A 10,036-nucleotide genomic window follows, 5' to 3' on the forward strand; every position below is an offset into this window, starting at 1 on the left:
CTGATTCCATGTGAAAAATAACACCGACTTGCACTCTCAAATTGCAAATCATTCCCAATAAATAGGGGAAATGGGCAGCTGAGGATTATTAATTGCTTTCAGGGTGATGAATCAATATTGTAAGCAGCAGCCCACATGTCTGGCGGACATTCCAGAGCCCTCCTTGTGATGACGGACTGGTTGGAAGAGGGCTTAAGTCCACGCGATAGAGGCGAATACATCCTTAGGGGGAATACCTGCCATTTGAATTCATTTTTCTAAGAAAAGGAAAATGGACAATGTTAATCGTCCTCATCGTTTTGCAGGGGGGGGAAATGAAAAATGGGAGGACGAGCATTTTCTCATAAGTACTGCAATGGTATGACATTAAGTAGGATAGTGGTGTCAGCTGGATACAGCAAAAGACATAGTACGGCTGTTCTCACGATCGGCATTAGGGTAGGAGAAGCCTCCTATCCTAACCCGGGAGCCATGCAAACTCCTGAGTGGCCAGCGTGAGAATCCGACAAGTAAGGGAGGAGGAGGAGAAATGATTGTCTGCGAGCTGAGTACAGAGGCGGGCAGCAGGCGGAATGCTTTCCTCCACCCTCACTCTGGAGCTGGGAGCGGGTTCTGTGGTCGCCACTGCCACCCTCCTACCTTGATTGGCCACCATCTGGTTAAGGTCGGACTCACGACCATGAAAGTAATTTTAATACTGGGTTTTAAATGTTTTTTTAATCATTTAAATGATTTTAATTGTTGATTGATTTAATGTTTAAAATCACAGCACATGCAGTGGGGACGAATAGGAGCAGATGAGGGAAATCCATCACCCCCTAGAAACCCCCCATTGTGGTTGAAATAAGCTCTGCTGCGGAACGTTCAGCTCAGCCCTAGCTTTATCTTATTTTTTTATTTATTTAATACATTTATATACCGCCCCAAACCAAAGTCTTCGTCACAATACAAATAAATAAAATATTAAAATCAATTAAAACACCCAAAAGCTGCTTAACCAAAAAGCTGCTTAACTGATTACCCGATTGATTAATTGATCAAATTTTATACCACTTTTCATTAAAATAATCTGAAAGTGGTTTACAATATAATTAAAACAATGTATTATTAAAATACAAAGGTACAGATGATCTCAAATTAAAACAATAAATAATTAAAATACAAAAGCACAGATAATATAAATATAAAAACAATCTCTATTCAAAAATTTAATAACCCATTAAAAATAATTCACAAAACACAAAGCAGCAGCAGTAAAAACATTACTTTTCATTCAAAAGCCTGGGTGAAGAGCCACGTCTTTACTTTCCCCCTAAAAACTGTCAAGGAGACTGAGGACTGGATTCCAGCTGGGAGAGCATTCCAAAGCAAAAAATAAAAAAGGGAAAAGGGAAAAAAGCATTCCAATTAAAACTGTATAAACATACATACGAAACATTCTGAAGAAAGAGTATTATTTCTTTGTATTGAGATTCACGCATTGTTGTGAATCATTCACACAACCTCTGGGACTGTGGGGAAGGCAGGAGCCTACCTGCCTATCCCCACACGACCCATGGCACTCTGGATTTAGCCACACCACATGATTGGAGCAACGGCAAGCCCAATAGCAATCAGGAGCAGGAGGTGGGAAGGAAGCTGGGCTGCCGGGTATCCCACAATGCACCACATAAGAAATGTGGTACCCTGAGATACCACTATTCTGCAGGGCCATTCCTTGATTCCTTGATCAATCAATCAATCAATTGGTTAATCAGTTAAAGCTAGGGCTGAGCTGAACGTTTCCCAGCAGAGCTTACAGTATTTCAACCACAATGGGGGGTTTCTAGGGGGTGATGGATTTCCCTCATCTGCTCCCATGCTTATTTGTCCCCACTGCATGTGTTGTGATTGTGGTAGTGGCAGCTTCGGCACTCCTTGGTATTTTGGTGGCTGGTGCCAAAGCCAGCATTTTTCCAGAGTGCCCTCAATCATGCTGGAGCTTTGCCTACTGGGGCTGGGCGGTTGGGAAGCAACTGCCAAGGCACTCGGAATAGCTACCTGTTTCATCAACTTTCCCTCCCAGTGAACTTCTCCAAACTACAACAGCCCTGCTGGATCAGGCCCCAGGCCTATCGGGTCCAACGTCCTGTTTCTCACAGTGGCCCACCAGATGCCTCTGGGGAGCCCACAAACAAGAGCTGAAGGCAGGCCCTCTCTCCTGCCACTGGGATTCAGAGGCATCTTGCCTCTGAGCCTGGAGTCAGCCTATAGCCCTCAAGACTTGTAGCCACGGCTAGACCCGTCCTCCATGAATTTGTCTAATCCTCTTTTAAAGCCATCCAAGCTGGTGGTCATCACCACATCCCTTGGCAACAGATTCCATAGTGGTGCTGTGTGGTTAATTCCTTATGTCTGTCCTAAATTTCCTGACAGTCAGTTTCATGGGATGACCCGGAGTTCTCGTGTTGTGCAAGAGGGAGAGAAACTTCTCTCTCGGCCCCTCTCCACACCATGCATGATTTTATAAACCTCTGCCATGACTCCCCTTAGTCAGGGAGGCATCTAAGCGAGTCAGAGTTGTAATAATGGGTGACTTCAATTACCCTCACCTAGACTTGGTAAACTCACATTCAGGTAATGACAAAGAGACCAAATTTCTAGTGTTTCATGAAACACTTGGTCATGGAACCAACCAGAGGGAAGGTGACTCTCAGCTTAATCCTGATTAGTGTTCAGGATATGGTGCGAGATGTCAGTGTCGCAGAACCATTAAGAAACAGCGACCATAGTGCAATCAAATTCCGCTTAAATGAGAGTGGAGGAACACAGGAAGCTGCCTTATACTGAGTCAGACCATTGGTCCATTTAGCTTAGTATTGTCTACACTGACGTAGGCAGGGGTCTCTCCCAGCCCTACCTGGAGATGTGAGGGACTGAATCTGGGACCTTCTGCATGCAAAGCAGATGCTCCACCACTCTGCCATGGCCCCATCCCCAATGAGGAATATCTTACAGCACACACATGTGGCCACCCATCCAAATGAAAGCCAAGGTGGACCCTGCTTAGCAAAGGGGACGATTCATGTTTACTACCCTAAGATCCGCTCTTTTCTTCCCTTCTTCTCTTCCCTTGGAGAATTGCCAAAGAAGTCCAACACAGAAATCTTTGACTTCAGAAGAGTAAACTTCTTAATAATAAAGGGTTTGGTGAAAAGGAAGCTGAAAGGGAAAGTCAAGAGGGTCAAGTCACTCCAGTGTTTCTGAGAACACACATAAGATTCCTTCAGAGAGGGTTTCACATCCCTAGCTGGGATTCATGTGTCAGTGATGCAGGGAAGGGGTAAGGAAGAAGGACAGTGGGTCCATTTTAACAACAACAACATCCTCAACAAAGACAGTTCAACCCAGACAAGATAGAAGTGCTATTGTTCAATGGAAGAGCTGATCTGGGAGTGGGGTGCAACCCGTTCTCCCTTGTTCACACTTTGGGACTATTAATGGACCCAACCCTACTCTTGGATGTCCACTTGTCCAGAGTACAAACGGAAGCCGTTGTTATATAGCCACATCCAGGCTGGATTGCTGCAATGGGCTCTATGTAGGGTTGCCCTTGAAGTGTACTTGGAGGCTTCACCTGGTGCAGAATGTAGCAGCAAGAGTCTTAACAAGGGTGATGATCAGAGATAATAGCTCTATTAACATGTTATGTTCAACATTATACAATCAGTGTCCGATGTACCAAACTGTATGCACATATTCACATTTTATGTTGAACTGGGCACAGGAGTACACTTTTTATCTGTATCCTGCAATCCAGATTTAAGAATCTGTACCCAGGTTCACTTTTAAAATAAACACAGGTGTACTCATTCACACAATGTACGTGTGAATGTATTCATATATGTATGTGCACACAGAAATCTGAATGCAGGTTCAAGATTATGTCTCAATAGGGGCACTCGGACTCTGCTTTATATAGCTGCATTAATTCCCTGTTTGCTTCCCAGCCCAATGCAAGATGCTGATGCTGGGAGAGTCCATCTACCTCCCACCCAGTGCTGCCTGAAGTGAAATACCAGGGGTTCCTTCTGCTGTTGCCTGCCTGCCTTTGCTTCCCCTGTGGGGCTGCAGCCTCAGGTTAACATCTGTGGGAGGTGTGGGCAGGACTGGGACCAGCCTCTGAGTGACTCAGCTGTTCCTCGGGTCACCTGCTCAGTTTTGGGCTTTTTAGGAAGGCTCCTTGTGGTGGCGGGCCTTTGAGGGAGCCACTTCGGGGGATAATGAGGACGAGGGCTAGAGGGCTTATGTTTAATTAGTTTTCAGCTGTTTTAGACTTGGGTTGAAGTTGCTGTAATGTGTTTGGGTTCGTATGGAGGGGGCGCCTTCGCTGACTATGGGGCAGCCATCCCGGTGGTGGTAGGGAATAGAAGAAGTAACATTGGCAGGTCAGCGGGCCGTTCCAGGGGAAGGGTAGTCAGAAATTTAATAGCTGTCTCCCCTTCCGGCTGTCCTGCCAGCTCTCTGACCTTGGGGAGCACTGCCAACAACCCACACAGCTTTTCCCTGCTCCTCTGTAATGCCAGGTCGGTCCAAAATAAATCTGAACTCATCCATGATTTGATCATGGATGAAGGGGCTGACCTGATATGTATTATCGGGGAGGCTAGTGGTCCAGTTTGGTCCCAGCTTCACCATCCAGGATATTATGTAGAGGAGCAGGTGAGGGGATGTGGGCGGGGAGGTGGGGTTGCTGTGGTCTATAAGGATAACACCTCCCTCACCAGGGTCCTTGTCAGGGTATCAGAACATATTGAATGTGTGTACTTGACTTTGGGGACCAGGGATAGATTGGGACTTCTGTTGGTGTACCGATCGCCCCGCTGCCCGGCAGAATCCCTTACTGAGCTCACAGACTTGGTCGCGGAACTCGCATTGGAGTCTCCCAGACTCTTAGTGCTGGAGGACTTCAATGTTCATTTCAGGACCAATTTGTCCGGGGTAGCTCGGGAGTTCATAGCAGCCATGACAACTATGGGCCTATCCCAAGTGGTCTGTGGACTAACGCATATTGCAGGTCACATGCTTGATCTGGTCTTTTACTCTGATCAGGGTGGTGTTCCGTGGGTGGGGACTCCTGTGATTTCCCCATTGTCACGGACGGACCACCATCTGGTTAAGGTTAGACTTATGACCACTTCCCACCTCTGCAGGGGCGAGGGACCCATTAGAATGATCTGCCCAAAGAGGTTATTGGATCCAATAAGATTCCAAGAAGCCTTGGAGGGATTTAATATTGGCTTTGCTGGTGATCCTGTTGATGCCCTGGTTGAGAATTGGAACAACTTGCTCACCAGGGCAGTAGACACGATTGCTCCCAAGCATCCCCTCCGACTTGCTTCAGATTTGGCCCCTTGGTATACGGAAGATCTACGGGGGCTGAAGCGGCAAGGTAGGTGACTGGAGTGCAAGTGGAGGAAGACTCGACTCGAATCTGACAGATTGCGACATAGAGCACATCTAAAGATCTATGTTCGGGCAATACATGTGGCAAAGAGGCAGTTCTTTTCTGCCCGCATTGCATCTGTGAGTTCATGTCCAGTGGAGTTGTTCAGGGTTGTGAGGGGATTAGTATCTGCCCCCCATCCCTTGAACCAGAATTTGGAGTCATCAGTTACCCGCTGTGATGTGTTTAAAGAGTTTTTCGTAGATTAAATCTCTTGGATTCGGGCCAACCTAGATGGAGACTCCACAATTAATTTGATGTCTGAGCTGGAGGTGCCCAACGACTCCTCTTATGTGATTCAACTGGATCGGTGTCAGTTTGTGACTCCTGAGGATGTGGACAAGCTGCTTGGATCGGTGAGGCCTGACACTTGTTCTCTTGACCCTTGTCCAACATGGCTTGTTCGATCTAGCAGGGAGGTTGTTGTAAACAGCCTGGTGGATATCATAAATGCTTCTCTGAGGGAGGGCAGGATGCCTCCTTGTCTTAAGGAGGCAATCATTAGACCTCTTCTAAAGAAGCCTGCATTAGATCCCTCAGAGTTAAGCAATTATAGGCTTGTTTCCAACCTCCCATGGCTGGGCAAGGTAATTGAGAGGGTGGTGGCCTCTCAGCTCCAGGAAACTCTTTTCTTGGAGGAAACTGATTATCTAGACCCATTTCAAACTGGTTTTCGGACAGGCTATGGGGTGGAGACTGCTTTGGTCGGCCTGATGGATGATCTCCAATTGGGAATTGACAGAGGAAGTGTGACTCTGCTGGTCCTTCTGGATCTCTCAGCAGCTTTTGATATTATCAACCATAGTTTCCTTCTGGAACGTCTGAGGGGGCTGGGGGTTGGTGGCGCTGTTTTACAGTAGTTCCGCTCCTACCTCTCGGATAGATTCCAGATGGTGTCGATTAGAGACTGTTGCTCTTCAAAATCTGAGCTTAAGTATGGTGTCCCTCAAGGCTCCGTACTTTCTCCAATGCTTTTTAACATCTACATGAAACCGCTGGGAGAGCATCAGGGGATTTGGAGCTGGGTGTTACCAGTACGCTGATGACACCCAGATCTACTTCTCCATGTCAACTTCTTCAGGAGCTCGCATATCCTCCCTAAATGCTTGCCTAGAAGCAGTAATGGGCTGGATGAGGGAGAATAAACTGAAGCTGAATCCAGATAAGATGGAGGTACTTATTTTGCGGGGTCAGAACTCTATAGACAATTTTGATCTGCCTGTTCTAGACGGGGTCACACTTCCCCAAAAGGAACAGGTTCGCAGTCTGGGAGTACTTCTGGATCCACTCCTCTCCCTGGTTTCTCAGGTTGAGGTGGTGGCCAGGGGTGCTTTCTATCAGCTCCGGCTGATACACCAGCTGTGCCTGTTTCTCGAGATCAATGACCTCAAAACTGTGGTATATCTGTTGGTAACCTCCAGACTTGACTTTTGTAATGTGCTCTACGTGGGGCTGCCTTTGTATGTAGTCTGAAAACTTCAATTGGTTCAGAACGCGGCAGTCAGGTTGGTCTCCGGGTCATCTCGGAGAGACCATGTTACTCCTTTACTGATGGAGTTACAATGGCTGCCAATAGGTTCCTGGACAAAATACAAAGTGCTAGTTATAACTTACAAAGCCCTAAATGGCTTAGGCCCTGGGTACCTAAGAGAGCGTTTTCTTTATTATGGGCCCCACCACCCATTGAGGTCATCTGAGGAGGTCCGTCTCCAGTTACCACCAAGTCGTTTAATTGTTAATTTTTATGTTGTTTTTTAATTTGTTTTAGCTCTTTACTGTTTTAGTGGTTTGTTTTAATTGTAAACCGCCCTGAGCCATTTTGGAAGGGCATTATACAAATCAAATCAAATCAAATCAATCAATCAATAATAATTATAATTTAAAGCCTGGTGTGGCTTACGGGTACCAGGTCAAAGAAGGCCTCTTTCTCCTGCATGATTCTGCTCAACACTTCAGATCTTCCAAGTGTCCTGCTCCAGGCTGAACCTACTGAAATTCAGAAGAGGACAACCAAGATGATCAAAGGCCTCGAGCACCTTCCTTATGAGGCAAGGCTACAGCATCTGGGGCTCCTTAGTTTGGAAAAGAGGCAACTGTGGGGAGACATGATAAAGGTGTATAATATTATGCATGGAGTGGAGAGCGTGGACAGAGGGAATATTTTCTCCCTTTCTCAAAAAACTAGACCCAGGGGTCATCTTGTAGAATCCAAGGGAAAAAGTTTTGGTTTGCAAGGAAAAGGCAGTATAGTGGAATCAGGAATATTAATAGATAATGAAATAGATATAATGTACAGAGAGGCAAGTGCAGACTGTTTTTCAGCTGCTGGCTGTTTGTTAGCCCCACCTCCACTCCAGGACTGGAATACAAGTACCTAAAGCCCCATTCAAAAGGAATGGATTAACAAAAAATATCACACATCTCATGAAACTGATGGCCAAGAAATTTAGGACCAGCTGGGACTTTTACACACAGCAGGTTTTACCGCAGTTACACGGGGAGGCTTTACTGCAAACTCAAAGTTGTCCCCCAAAAAACTGACACAAATAGTGGGGGGTTTTTACCCCGGATATAAATCGGGTTACACTCTAATGGACAATGGAAAACCCCAACTGTGTGTGAACAGCTCCCCAATAACTCACAGGGACTTTGGGGTAAATCTAGCCGTTATGTGAACACACCCTGACCACTCTGTAGGAGACGCGATTTAAAGGGCTTCAAAAGCCCCATGTGAAAAGCTTCCAGTAGGAAGTACTTTTTCACAGAGCGCAAAATTAATCTGTGGAATTCGCTGCCACAGGATGTAGTGATGGCCACTAGTTTGGGTGGCTTTAAAAGAGGCTTAGACAAATTTCTGGTCTATCAATGGCTACTAGTCTGGTAGCTGTGGGCCATCTCCAGCCTCAGAGGTTCGATGCTTCTCAATACCAGTTGTAGGGGAGCAACAGCAGGCACATATGTGGGAGCTGGCTGTGCCAGCTTCCTTCTTGACAGAAGGTCAACCTGCACAGCCAATCAGGCAGGAGTGAGCGAGGAGCTTCCTCCCTCAGCTCCAGCTCCGTGGGCCCCTAACTGCAATGTCAGCATTCATACATAACGCTAGCACCACAAAACTCGAGTTAAGGTTGGTGAGACTCCACTCTGACAGAAGGTTCAGAGTGGAGCTTGGCAGGGGAAACCACAGGATGCAGGTCCCTTTTCACCCTTAGCTCTGGGTTTCTGAATTTGGACGACTGGCTTCGGAAACTGGAGGTGAAGGGACCTCCAGATTCAGATATTGTCTGAATTCTGCCTATGTTCCACCCCCCTCTCTCTCTGCCTACAAGATTACATATGTGTGTGGTATGAACATTGCTATATGTGCATCTTCAGGGGTGCTGAAGAGAAGTGAGTATTTTTTTAATTAGACTTTTGGACTGGCAGCGACTTCTCCAAGGTTGCAGGCAGGAGTCTCTCTCAGCCCTATCTTGGAGATGCTGCTGGGGAGGGAACTTGGAAGCTAGATGCTCTTCCCAGAGTGACGGCTCCATCCCTTAAGGGGAATATCTTATAGTGCTGCTCACACTCCTAGTCTCCCATTCATATGCAACCACGGCAGTCCCTGCTTAGCTAAGGGGACAAGTCCTGCTTGATACCACAAGACGAGCTCTCCTCTTGTAATCGAGGGCTATGGTATAATAGCAGCAAAATTATGTTGAAAATTTAATCTGGTTTAAAATTGTTTTCTGATTCAAGAAAAGAAAATATTTCATTTCAATCATATTATATGTGTTACTATTATCCATTTCAAAAAGTTGGTTTAGGGAATTGTCCAGCCATGGGTGGGAATTCCCCTGTCCAGTAAGATTGAAGCCACCTGCTTCGTAAGGGGGGGGGGGTTATATTGTCTTGGATCATTAATTTTTGCATTCTTTTAATGGTCCTAGATAGTTTGAATGGAAATGTAAGTGGTCTTGATCATTCTTTAAATGGAATAGAAAGTCCAGGATATGAATACTTTAAGATACATACATTTAAGGGGTGCTTTTCCTGAATGTTCAGTGTGTTTCACATACATTTTATATTTCTTTGCAGTCTTACAAAGTAGGTCAGTATCATGATCTGCATATCATGTATGGGGTCACTGAGGCACAGACAATAATATTTCTTGGAAATTCACCATGAATATGGTCCAGTGTAAACGTTCTTAGCTGAGTACTGAACAGCAAAGCTGGGGCACGTGGAATCCTTTTTGAAGGGGTCAGTGTATTGTGAGTCATTTACCAACGTTGTTGGTCAAGCCAGGGCTGATGGGTAACAGCTATGCGAACACCTGGGGGTGCACCTGTTTTCCATTTCTGCCGAATCTCAGCAGCCTCACCTTGGGATGACCCCCAAACAAGAAAAGCTTTTAAATGTAGCTTTTCCAAATGCCTCACAGATGTCCCCCCCAAGCGTGACACTGGCTTCTAAGCTGAGCATCTGTCATAAGAACATAAGAACAGCCCTGCTGGATCAGGCCCAAGGAAGCCCATCTAGTCCAGCATCCTGTTTCCCACAGTGGCCCACCAG

The sequence above is a fragment of the Hemicordylus capensis genome, chromosome 1 (genome assembly GCF_027244095.1).
Source record: "Hemicordylus capensis ecotype Gifberg chromosome 1, rHemCap1.1.pri, whole genome shotgun sequence".
Taxonomy (NCBI): domain Eukaryota; kingdom Metazoa; phylum Chordata; class Lepidosauria; order Squamata; family Cordylidae; genus Hemicordylus; species Hemicordylus capensis.